The sequence below is a fragment of the Benincasa hispida genome, chromosome 6 (assembly GCF_009727055.1).
Source record: "Benincasa hispida cultivar B227 chromosome 6, ASM972705v1, whole genome shotgun sequence".
Classification (NCBI taxonomy): Eukaryota; Viridiplantae; Streptophyta; class Magnoliopsida; order Cucurbitales; family Cucurbitaceae; genus Benincasa; species Benincasa hispida.
The window spans coordinates 20,582,265-20,595,007 of record NC_052354.1 but is presented as its reverse complement, the minus strand read 5'-3'; positions in this window follow the sequence as shown (position 1 = coordinate 20,595,007).

Genomic DNA, 12,743 nt, shown 5'->3' with positions numbered 1-12,743 from the left:
ATGTTCCGGAGGCTTCAAAGAAGGGTTGCAGAGCATTGTTTCGATGGAAAAGATGAAATAGAGGTTCTAGATCATGTAGCTACAGCTAAACGATCGAGTAGTTCTTGTTACGCGATCGTGTAGAGTTTGCTACACGATCGTGTAACATTTGCTAAACGATCGTGTAGCTAATGTTACGCGATCATGTAAAGTTTACTACATGACTGTGTTGCATTTGCTACAAGATCATATAGGCGTTTGCTAAATGATCACACAGTTAATTTGTTACTCGACGCATGCATGCTTGCTACATGGTCGTGTAGACTTTCATGCTCATCGTATAGTCATTAGCTACGTGATCGCATAGTCTTGCTGCTCGACGCGTGGTTCATTTGTTACACGATTAGTTGTAAGGTGTTCTTTGAAGAGCGATTCAGTTTGAGCAATTCAAGATTCGGTTCACCTGTTTCGAACCGGTTGACTCAAATTTTGTAATAGTTAGCCTTTTATTTTTTTTAGAGAGGTTCTATCCCAGTCCATCAATTTTTTTGTTTAAATATATATGCGATGTATGTTTTATATTATATGTTATAATGTATGTCATATAGTTTTAAAAATCACCATAGATTATGCATTCATTTTCATGCATCATTTTATATTATAAATGTTATAATATATGAATATGCATGATTTAAATAGCATAAAGCATGCTCATGCATCATATAGTATAAATGTTATAGTATATATATGCATACATTACAACATATCCATACATCATTTATATTATAAGTATTATAATATATAGTTGAAAGGATTGAAGGAGTAATACAACGGAAGAAATTAAGAATTAATAAGCACTCTAACTAAACTTAATTTGAGTTTTAAACATGCTACAAATTAAAGTTCATAAGAGGGTTTGAATAGTGCAATACTTTTGTAGAATTCTCGAAGAATATAGCTGGATCTCCACTTATTTGAGCTTGAAACTTCAAGTAGACTGCCATCAAGGTCTTTTCTACTAAACTCAAGAAGGAATGTGTGGTAGAAACACTCAAATTGAACTCAATTTTGGATGATATTAAGTGGGCTGTCAAGGGTTTACAAAGGTGCAGACTTTCTGCATAAAACTTAAGATCTCTCTCAAATCTCAGCATGTAAGTTCAATATAAAGACTCAATCCATGCAAGGAGAAGAGACTACATGTAGGAAAACTCCTACTAGGAGTTATCATTGAAGAAGTGAGTGGAATTGGGTGATTGGTGATTTCACCCAATTTGAGTTTAGTGGATTTTTCCCAAAAAATATTGAACAAATCCACTAACTCAATTTTGGGTTAAAATGATTTTTTTAAATAAAACAATTTCATTTAAATAAATTAGTTTTATAAAATTAGTTCAAAGTAATTAATTTAAATAAAAATAAATTTAATTTTAATTAAACCTTTTAAATTAAATTACCATTAATTTAATATCTTAATATTAAATTAACAAAACATTCGTTCAATTTTTTATAAAATTAAACATTTCACTCATATCGAATACAATTAATTGAAACCCCAAAAATTGAATTTGAACGTTTCAAATTCACAACCCTAATTTCATCTAAACATACTCAATTTATCTAATTTATGAGCTAGTAGAGGGACCTAATGAACCTATAGATCATGAGCTCTAACGATTTTTAATTAATTGGTTAAACTCTTTAAAACCGAATTAATTACTATTCGTTAACTATCAAGGCATACCACTATAGCTCGATAGTTTCACTCTCCTCACTGTAGATATATTTTTGTCCATTTTAACCATAATCGGTAAGTTGATCCTTCTTAGGTTGTTCGTATTTACAATTAGGTCAAAATTATCAATTTACCCCTATAAATGTAACTTGTTCCTTAAGCTCCCACTGACCCTCTATTGAACAACTTATTCATAATACCACTTATGAATCATATCCCTCTCTACCACGAGAGGGTAGGACCTCGTTGTTTAAGACCAGGAATCATCACTTAAGAGAACAACTTATCTGTTAACCCTAAGATGGGTAGGAGTGAATTTCATCTTGCAAGGCTATGTCCCCAGCTATCTATCTAGTCTTATCCCTAAAATAGGAGGCTTATTGAGAAGTGCCGTTAGACTACTCTCACCTATGCAGACTAAAGGATAATCCCGAATAAACAAGAATTCATAGTTAACTCAGAATTAAGATCAAGTTATCCTAAGTTATTTTAGTACGAAATAGTTAGTTTTAACAATAAACGGTCGTTATAAAGAAAAGTGACTATTTTAAGGTCCAGTCTTTATGCAAACTCATTGTATAGGATACCCTCACTCACATGTCTCTACATGAATGATCTGTGGATCACATCATTTGTATCAACATATAAAATGGGCCGCATCCAATTGTGTTACTAAGATGAGATATCCAATTCGATCCATATACTTATAGACTATTTAGGTTATATACTATAACTTGATCTTATTTATGTCACTACATAAAGTTAAAGTATTCATACTATAGCCATGGATTTTTTTATTGAATTTTCATAATAGAATGCAATATTAACAACTTTATTGAATAAAATACTTAATAATATTTTATTGATAAATAGAATGTTTAACACGAATTACGAATTGCGAGTTTTTAAGACATCCCCAACAATCCCCAACAATCTCCCACTCACCCACTCACCCAACATTGGAGTTGGACTAAAACTCCAATGAGAATAAACATAAATATATACAATGTTTATATTGTTGAGAAACATAGAGGGAAAATACAATAAACTAAGCCATCTCAAATACCATAGACATTCTCCCACTCACCCAAGATTATGTCGCTCGTGGTCCTAGTCCAACCAGATGGCCCTTGAACACTTTAGTCGAGAGGGCCTTCGTAAATGGATTAGCTAGGTTGTCTTTTGAGGCTATCTTTGTGACGATCACGTCTCTTTGGTGTACTATCTCCCTGATGAGATGGTACTTCCTTTCAATATGTTTTCCATGTTTGTGACTCTTTGGTTCTTTGGAGTTAGCAACAACACCACTATTGTCGCAAACAATGTGATAGGTAGGCGTAGGTACATATCTGGAACTACTTCTAAGTCTGCCAAGAATTTGTGCAGCCATACTGCTTCTTTAACGACTTCACATGCAGTTACGTACTCGGCTTCCATCGTGGAGTCAGCGATACAACTTTGTTTAATGCTTCTCCAAACTATAACTCATCCATTGAGAGTGAAAACTGATCCTGAAGTAGATTTCCTCGAATCTACGTTAGTCTTGTTGGGATTGGTGTCATAATTCTCATGGTAGTCTCGTAGTTTGTAAACATTTTGTAAATATATTGTTATCAATAAAATAAATGTTATTTTTTAAGCATTTACTCAAATCCAATAAACTAAGATCCGTGATTATTTCATGTAACTTAAGCATGTATGTTGAGACATACAAGTGGATCATGCCTTAAGTAATAACCTAAATGGTTTGTAGTAGATGGATAAATGAGGGATACCTAATCCTGATGATACTACAGATACGACCCGCTTTGTAAATGTTACAAATATTGTAAAGTGCTACAAATGGTTTGGTCTTGACCATTCATGTGGAGACATGCAAGTAAGGGTATCCTATATAAAGAGTTTGTATAAGACTGGACCACAAGATGATTAGCCTCTTTATATAACGTCGTTGATAATTGAGACTTACATTTCACTAGAATGACCATAGATGACATGACCTTAATCCTGAGTGAGTTGGGAACTCCTACTCATGAGGGTGGTCCTTTGATTGTATGGGTGAGAGTGGCCAGATTTCCAACTCAACAAGCCTACCATTTTGGAGATTGACTGATTTGGGAGTTGGGAACTCAACTACCAAGACAAAATTCACTCCCCCGAAGTAGGGGTAAGTAGATAAGTTGCACTCTTAAGAGCTGATTTCGGGTCTTGAACATAGTGGCCACACTCTCTCCTAGCCCGAGAGGATAGGCTTTTTTTTTCGGGGTAAATGTCATTGAAGGAAGATGTTCTCTCTTTCTATCCAGTTGGCAATTGTTGGTTCTGTGGGTGAAATAGAATCCATGCAATCTTGGGTTTGGGACTTAGTCATAGTAGGACTATAACTTGTTGTTCATTAGAGGAATCAGTAGTACTTAAGGAGTTAGATGTAACTATATAGGAAAAATGGTGAATTGGCCCAGTTGTACTTACGAGTGATTTATGAAGGGTCATCGCACTGTTGATTGATCATATGGACACAAAAATATATTTGTAGTGCGAAGAGTGCAGCTGTCGGTCTTTAGTGGAGTGACCAATAGCTAACGGATGGTGGATCTTGTGATTAAAAAGTTTAATCAATTATTCACGTACCATTGGAGCTTCAAGCTATAGGTCCATGAGGTCGCCTTGGTAGCTCAATGAGTTCAAGTCGAGAATAAGATTTTGGGTTAATTTGAAGAGTTTAAATTAACAAGAGGAAATTCAATTATATGTGATATAATTGATTTGATGTATTTGATACATTATCATTGGAGGAATTAATATAAATATGATTTATATTAAATACCATAAAATAGAAAAAGAACTATGGTTTATATGTTTCATATGATGAAATATCAAAACTATAGGTTATAAATATAATATGATAAGTTGGTTATTATATTTATTTATGACATATTAATTATATGATAATTAATTATTCTTTTTCTCTAATAACCGAATTGAATGGGAGGTTATTGGAAGTTTTATGGTAACTGTGAGATAAAAAGGAAAATGGTTTTCCAAAATTCAATTGATGATTCATTCAGAATAATCTCACAAAAAGGCTATCAAGTAAAAATGTTTTACTAAACGATAGCATAGAGAGCATACACGATCGAGCTACGAGTTTACTATATGATAGTTACTTGTTTACTCATTGCTACACCATCGAGTAGTAAAGTCTATGCGATAGGCTTCATCTTTCTAAACGATCGAGTATTTCGTCTATACAATAGACAACATTCATCTCCTACTTACTCGATCGTCTACCTCATGCTTTCCTCAATCCAAAATCATACAGAGCCCACAACTCCTGGATTCTCACACCGAGAATACTGAGGTAACCATTGTGGTGGTTTTCTACTTCCGTTTGAGGATCGAGTTGGACTCGATTGGGATCGAGGTTCATTCAGACGTTCGTTGAGATCGAGTTTTGATCATTGCATTCGAGTTCATGCTGATTGAATGATTTGCTGAATGATCGAGGGATACGTGAAGAAAGGTTCTTCAAAGGTTCGCATACTCTATTCTTTGTTTGTTTCCTTAAAGAAGCATGCTGTAATTTTCTGTTTATGCATAATCGTTTTCGTTTAGACTGTAATTGTTTGTGTTCATTCTCAATTGGATTTGGAACGATTCGCTTCCACTCACTGGATCTTTATTTAGATTTCCTTCAATTAGTATCAGAGCTAGGTTTTTCTGATATTCCAAATTCCATTGCTGTATTGAACTTCTTTTACAGTTATTGTGGGTTTTAAGTTTTCTACAATGCGTTTAAGAGTTAAATGTGTTTGTGGATGTGTTGATGGATACGAGATGATTGCCTCTGTTTAAAGCTTTCTTTAAGTTTACAAATGTTAATTTGTAAGGGCCCCTGTGTTTTTGGGCATAATTAACAAGCAATCGAGCCTATATTCAAAGTGTTTGAAGTTTTTTGAGTTGTTCATGATGAAGTTTTGAAGCATAGAGATGCTGTTCTCACAGAGGAAGAAAACCAAAGGTTGGTTGCATCGTGTAGCCCAGGCTAAACAATAGTTTAAATTTGACTAAACGATCGTGTAGAAAAGTTCTACCCGATCGTGTAGTATTTACTAAACGATTGCATCTGATGCTAAACGATTGAGTAAAGCATTTACTCTATCGTGTTGCATTGGCTACTCGATCGCATGGACGCTTGGGGTAAACAATCACATAGAGTTTATGATACTCGTCGCATGGTAGGCGCGCACACTAAACGATCGTGTAGTCCAGCATGCTTCGTTGCATAGTCACTGGCTACTCGATCACTTGGTATACGATACTTGACACTTGCTTCGCGATCGTTCAGACAATCATGCTTCACCGCATAGTTGTCATCTACTTGATCGTTTACGCATGCATTACACGATGTGCGTTGCACGATCCTGTGACTTTCATGCTTCATCGCATAGTCATAGGCACTCGATCCATGCTAAACGATCGTTTATGCTCGTACAATGTTGCTAGACAATCAAAAAGAGCTATTACACGGTCGAGGAGACGCGACTTCACCTGAACGGTTCAATACCCGGTTCGCCTGTTTGAACTGGTGGACTCAATGCTCTTTGTAATAGTTAGCTTTATTCTTCAGGATTTAAAGCTAATTATCCCGGTTCATCGAAGTTTATCTAATGTACATGAGATGTATGCTTGTTTATATGCCATAATGTATGACATATAGTTTTAAGACCCAACTTAGGTTATGCATTTATTCATTCATCATCTTTATATTATAAGTTTTATAATATAGTAGATTGCATGATTAAATTATATTAAAGCATGCTCATGCATCATATAATATAAGAGTTATATTTATGCATGCATTAAGCATATTCATGCATCATCTTTATATTATAAATGTTATAATATAAGGGTGTATGAGAGCATGTATGCTTGGTTCATTGCTTTGTTATATAAGAGTTATATAAAAGTAGTAATGAATGAACAATGCATGGAGCATGACACTTAGGTTTATCTATAAGAGTTATAAATGCCTTGAGAATGTGTTGCTTCACATTGTGAATGATTTTAGTTGTTTTCTTTTATGTTATAATGAAAATTAGAACTAAAATCAATAAGAAAGAGTTGCATGCTAACTTAGGTAAAATCATGTTTTAAAAAGGTTTTAAAATTTGATTGAGATAGACCTAAGTTTATGGTTCTAATGAGATTAGAAACCTAAGTTTAATCTTTTAAATCGGTTTAATAGGATTAAATTGATTTCCATAAAAGATTAAATTTGTAATAAATCTAACTATAAGGGATCTTTTGTCTAAAGCGGGTTCTGCTAGGCTGGGGTATTTAAGCTAACGGAAACGAAACACTCTTACCTGAGAACCTACTTGGAAAGGTGAATTAGATAGATTTACTACAAACATGCAACCGTTGATCAAAGACTTCATTAAAGAGTTTAATGAATGATGAACAAAAGTTGTTCAATTTTCCAAAGTAAGAGTTACTTTTAGGCAAACCTAAATAGTAACTTAGTAAAAATAATTAGCTATGTTTTTCTAAGTAAACTAAACCCTAGGTTTAAAATACTCAGTGGGAGGAAAATATATATGTGATATGTCAATTTCACTCACGTTTCTCCCTGAATGTTCACACTGTGAGATTCATGCTTGGCCTCGTGGTGCCCCTGAGAGCATCCCCTTTGGATGGTGTTTGCATGAGTCAATATCAAGGTGACCGGAGAGAGTATTTATAGTAAGTAGGTGAAGGATGTGTGTCAACATGTCTTGCAGTCTCCTTCATTGTTCGCACCGTGAGATCTTCTTCCACGACCTCGTGGCACCCTGGGAGCATCCCCCTTCGGATGGTTTGTGCGGTTGGTCAATATCAAGGCAAACTCTAGAAATGGATAGGGTCGCTTTAGTTTTTACCCCAATTAGATTTTTTCCCTTCAAATTGGCTGCTTGGGGTGGAACTTTAGGATCTAAAATGAAGGGTCACTAAGCAAGTTAATGATTTCTTGACCAAATGAATAATAGCTAGTCATTATAGGAATAAGAGTTGTTTTAGTGTAATGAATGGTTGTGAATGTCTCAGTTCAGAGGAGGGATAAATTGACTATCCTTCGGTGGCTTTTGTTCTAAACCATCAAAGCGTTATTGCAAAACTAGATGTCACACGAGGTTTATTTAGATTTTTCTCAACAAGATTGGATTTTTTTTCAAGAGTATTTGCTAAAATCTAATCAATATGTTTGTCTTTTCAGCAACATGTCATTGTATAATTTTTCGTTAGTTGCCTTTTCTAATTTGATCGATTACATACATTGGAAAGAGTCTCTTAAAACATATTTCATAGTAAACGACATCGAATTTTTCATGGTTGAGGAGTTTCCTCAAGTCCCAAACCTTGATACACTGCGAAATGTTCATAATGCATGTGAGGTGTGGATGAAGGCTAATTCGATGTGCCGACTTCACATTTTTGCTAGCATACTTGATGCATTGGCCAAAAGGGTTGAGAACATGGTCATTGCACGTAAGATCATGGACTCGTTGCAAGAACTGTTTGAACGTAGGTTCTCACTTTTTTAGCAAAAAGGGATGAATGACAAAGAAACCAGTAGTATCAGTTTCCAAGATAACCTCTAGTCTTTCTTGAATGTCAAGGGACTAAAAGAGAAAGCAATTGTTACTGACTCAGATGAAGTTCATCAACAAGAATTGTTCTCTGAAATGGAATTTAGAGTTTATATAGGTTCTGATACTGATCTCACTACTCTCCATAAGAGGAAGAAGTTTAAAGACGATAAATGTGATTTATTTATCTTGGAGACGTGTTTGGTAGAGAATGATGATTCTGCCTGGATATTTGGTTCAGGTGCTACTAATCACGTAAGTTATTCCTACTTGAAAAAAGACTTAGTTCCAGAGGATGAACTCTTATGGAACTGTTTAGAATGGGCAATATTCGCCTCTCCTTTTATCAGTCCCTTTCTTTTCGTAAGAGACTGATAAGTCTGTAACTAATTTAGGAGGGTAGTTATGGTGTACTCTATTCTATTCATAACCGTATTGTTGCGGAATTGGATGAAACTCTTCGAAAGAGATCCAGAATAAAGGAAACTTGACTTTGCTCGTCAATAACTGCATCATTCATCTCGGAGACATTGAATTCAATCATCAAGTCAAGAACATATTCTTTGACTGATTGACATTCCTTCATTCGCACGTTTTAAACATACTTGAAGACCTCGTGCCGGATATAAGTGGATGGTTTCCCAAACATCTCTTGGAGGGACTCCATGATCTGACGTGCAGTGATTATGGCCTTGTGCTTCTCGGTAAAAATGTCAGACAGACTTGCCAAGATGTAGACTGGGGCTTTGTCATTGGCCTTTATCAAGCGGTCATGAGCATCCTTGATTGCTTGGGATGCATTTTGAGCTGGTATTGAAGGACAATCCTTCATTAAGACGAACTACAAATTATCTATAACTAGAATCGTATTCAAGTTAGATTTTCACGTTGCATAGTTTTCACCTGGTTAATTTTTTCGTTCTTTAGCAAGGATATAATTATGGAAGACATACTGAAAACCAAACAATTGGTCGTATTAGTTATATTTACCTTAACCAATTACACAAAATAAAAACATCCAATCAATTCCGAAAAGAAGAAAAAAAATCAAAGAACCTTAATTAAACTATTAATTTAGTTTTTGCAACGATACTTCAGAGGTTTAAAGCAACAACCACCAAAGGGTGATCAACTACCCTTCCCCTAAATTGCTACAATCTTAGCTAATTAATACCAGAATAACTCTTATTCTTATAGTTCTTAGCTACCGTTTTCGCCAAGGATTCATTAACTAGCTTAATTCATCTCATAAGTGTGACCTTACTATTTTCAGATCCCAGAGGTATGCTTCAACAGGCTATCGTAAGGAAAGACAACTGTTGAAGATTAACCTAAAAAACCATTAATGGAGTTTGCGTTGTTTCGAATCTTATGATCAGGCCCTTCGAAGGTATGGCCGCTCTGGGACAATAAGCAGGCGGATCATAGGAATCTCACGGTTCAACTTAATGGAGGAAATCGTAGGATATGTTGACACACACCCTTCTCCCACTTACTATGAACATTTATCCTATTCACCTTGGTATTGACCCATGTAAACACTTTTCGAAGAGAGGTTGCACCCAAGACGACACGAAGTCGAGCATGCATCTCACGGTATGAACTCTTAGGGATGTGAGAGCTAAAAATGGATATATCCCATATATCATTTTTCTCTCATTGAAAGTATTCTACCATTCTAGGGTTTTATTATACTTAGTTAAATTCTGATTAATGAATCTATCTAAGTTTATGCCTATTATAACTCTTATAATAAGGTCTTTACTCTGATGTTCAAGGTGAATTAAACCATTTAATTAACATAGTGTTATTGCATGCTAACAAGACCAGAGTTAATTCAACTCAAGTTAGTCAGCTCTCAGGTAGGAGGTATTTCGTAAATAGTAATCTTAAGTACCCCCAACCTAGACAGAACTTCAACGGTAGAGTTCCATTATAACACTAAGTCATATTTGTCTGTCTTAGTCATATTTTAAATATATTTTTAAAAAAGAGGATTTAATTCTAATCTTATTAGAATTAATGTAATCTAATGTTTAAATTAATTTGAAACATTTTAAAATTAATTCCAATTCCATAAGATCCTAAGTTTGCATGCAACTCTTTATTATAAGTTAACAATTACTAAATATTAATTTGATAACTATTGCAAAATTAATCATTAACCCTATAATCATGCTTTCATGGTTTAATTAATTAACAATCAAATTTAAATTAATTAGAAAACTATATCATATGTATTTCATGACTTTAATATAACAATTATATTATTCTATGGATGTATCATGCTCAATGGAAATTGATTTTCAACTTTATTAATATAACCCTTATTGATCAATTCATGAAAATCAAACAAGCACACACAAGACATTAATAAATATAACTCTTTATTTATCTAAGTAATGTCATACATCATGCTTTTGCAATTCCATATATTTAACATAACAAAATACATTAAATAACTCATAAAATTATATATCATGCATTAATGCCATATATTATAGTTCTTATAATATATTAAAATACGTGAACATGCTTAACCTATGGTGGGATTTATCTAAATGATATCCATAAAACATTTAAACAACAAATGAATTGGTAATTTGTCCCTTAGGATCAAATAAAGCAATCAATTACATTAATTTTGCAAAACTTACCCTAAAAATAACTTGAGTAGCTCTAAAGGGGTATTTGGCACAACATAACACAAGATAATCGCAGGCAATGAACTTCCTAGGTCATGTTAGCTTAGTTCTTCTCAACCCATTCGACTAGTTTAGCTACTCATGCATACTAGGAGAATGAACAGATGTAGAATAAGAACTTCCATTATATAAATGTAAAGATGAAGTACAAACAACAATACAAGAGTAGAATAAAGAGCCTGGTAGCAATCTCTTGTTGCCCAGGCTTTTACACTATTTTTCTACTGGTGTTTAAAAGATAATCTCGCTCTCGCGAAAGTCGGCCCGCACTCTGCTTCTACGTCTCAAGATTCTCTCTCAAGTTGCCCGGAGCGATCTCCGGTGTCACCACTCTTCTCTTGCTCTGCCTTAAAACGAAAGGAAAACTATGAACAAAGACGTGCAATCCGAACGTATGAATTTTCAAACTAGTGGATGGTGAACCCCTTTTCTGAAGGTTGCCCTTAGTATTTATAGAACATCCAGGGTGAACGACGACTTCTCTCTCATGATTGCACAAATGGGACGAATTTAATTTCTTGACTAATGCGCTGAATATTTGTCACCGAAAAGCTGAATGTACTTGTTATCGTTAGTGGCTGTCAACTTAATTCGGATTCGACTGTCATCAGCTTTCTATCCCATCGCGATTAATTAACCTTTCACCCAGATACGCTGACCAAGTTGTGGTAATCCTTCTTGAGCAAACGTTTGTGAACACGATCATCGCAAAGCCTTGCGATAATGCTGCGCTCGACCAATGATTTCCTATGATCGCAATTTTCGCCTTGCATCATCGCATATTCTATACAAAAATACAAAAATCAACTGTTCTAATGCGATGAACGCATGCGACCGCAATATTATGAATCTGATGCTTTTTGGACGCAATTCAACATGTTTTATCAACGCAATCTAGCATAATTTAAGAGCTTAGCACTATGATAACGTGCATTTCTGCCCGTTATCACACCCCCAAATTTAAACAATGCTTGTCCTCAAGCATAAGCTAAAGATTTCTTTTAGCAAGTCGACCGTAATGTTCTGTTCCTAGATTTCTCAAGGATACTTTGTTTAAATCCTATATACTAAAATTTCCTTAAGTCTTATTCAAGTATCTTCTTAAAATATTTCTAAGACCTAGGGACTGCAAGCTTAACCTTCAAAAGGACTTTACTAATTTCCGGAACATTGCATGATTCATTTCAAAAAGAAACTTTTTCACCGGGGTGTCAAATGATTTTATCCTTGCATATTTCTTGACATTATTATTTTTCTGACCTTGCGCTGATCCAAGTGCCTTGCCTTCGTTTTGGCTTGCCCCCACGTGTGTCATGCGGACAGCCAACTACGAGCAATGCACTCTTTCTCAGACTAAACTCATACCTACTTGGCAGTAGAGTTGCAGTAATTTATTTATGCATTGATCTTGGTGACTTACTTTCGTTTTGGCTTGCTCCCACGTGTGTCATGCAGACATCCAACTACGGGTAAGTGCCTTTCACAACTTAACTTTTATCAACATAGGTTTCCCATTGCGTTGACAGTGGAGTTGTTATTCTCAAATTTTTTCTCTTTTTTTTTTTTTTTTTTTTTTTTTTTTGTTAGGAATGAGCAAAGGTTGAAAATAAATACCTCACCCTCAAATTTTTAAAATGCGACAATGTCCTCATTTCCAAAAGATTGAAATAATTCATGCGATGTCATAGAAAGCTT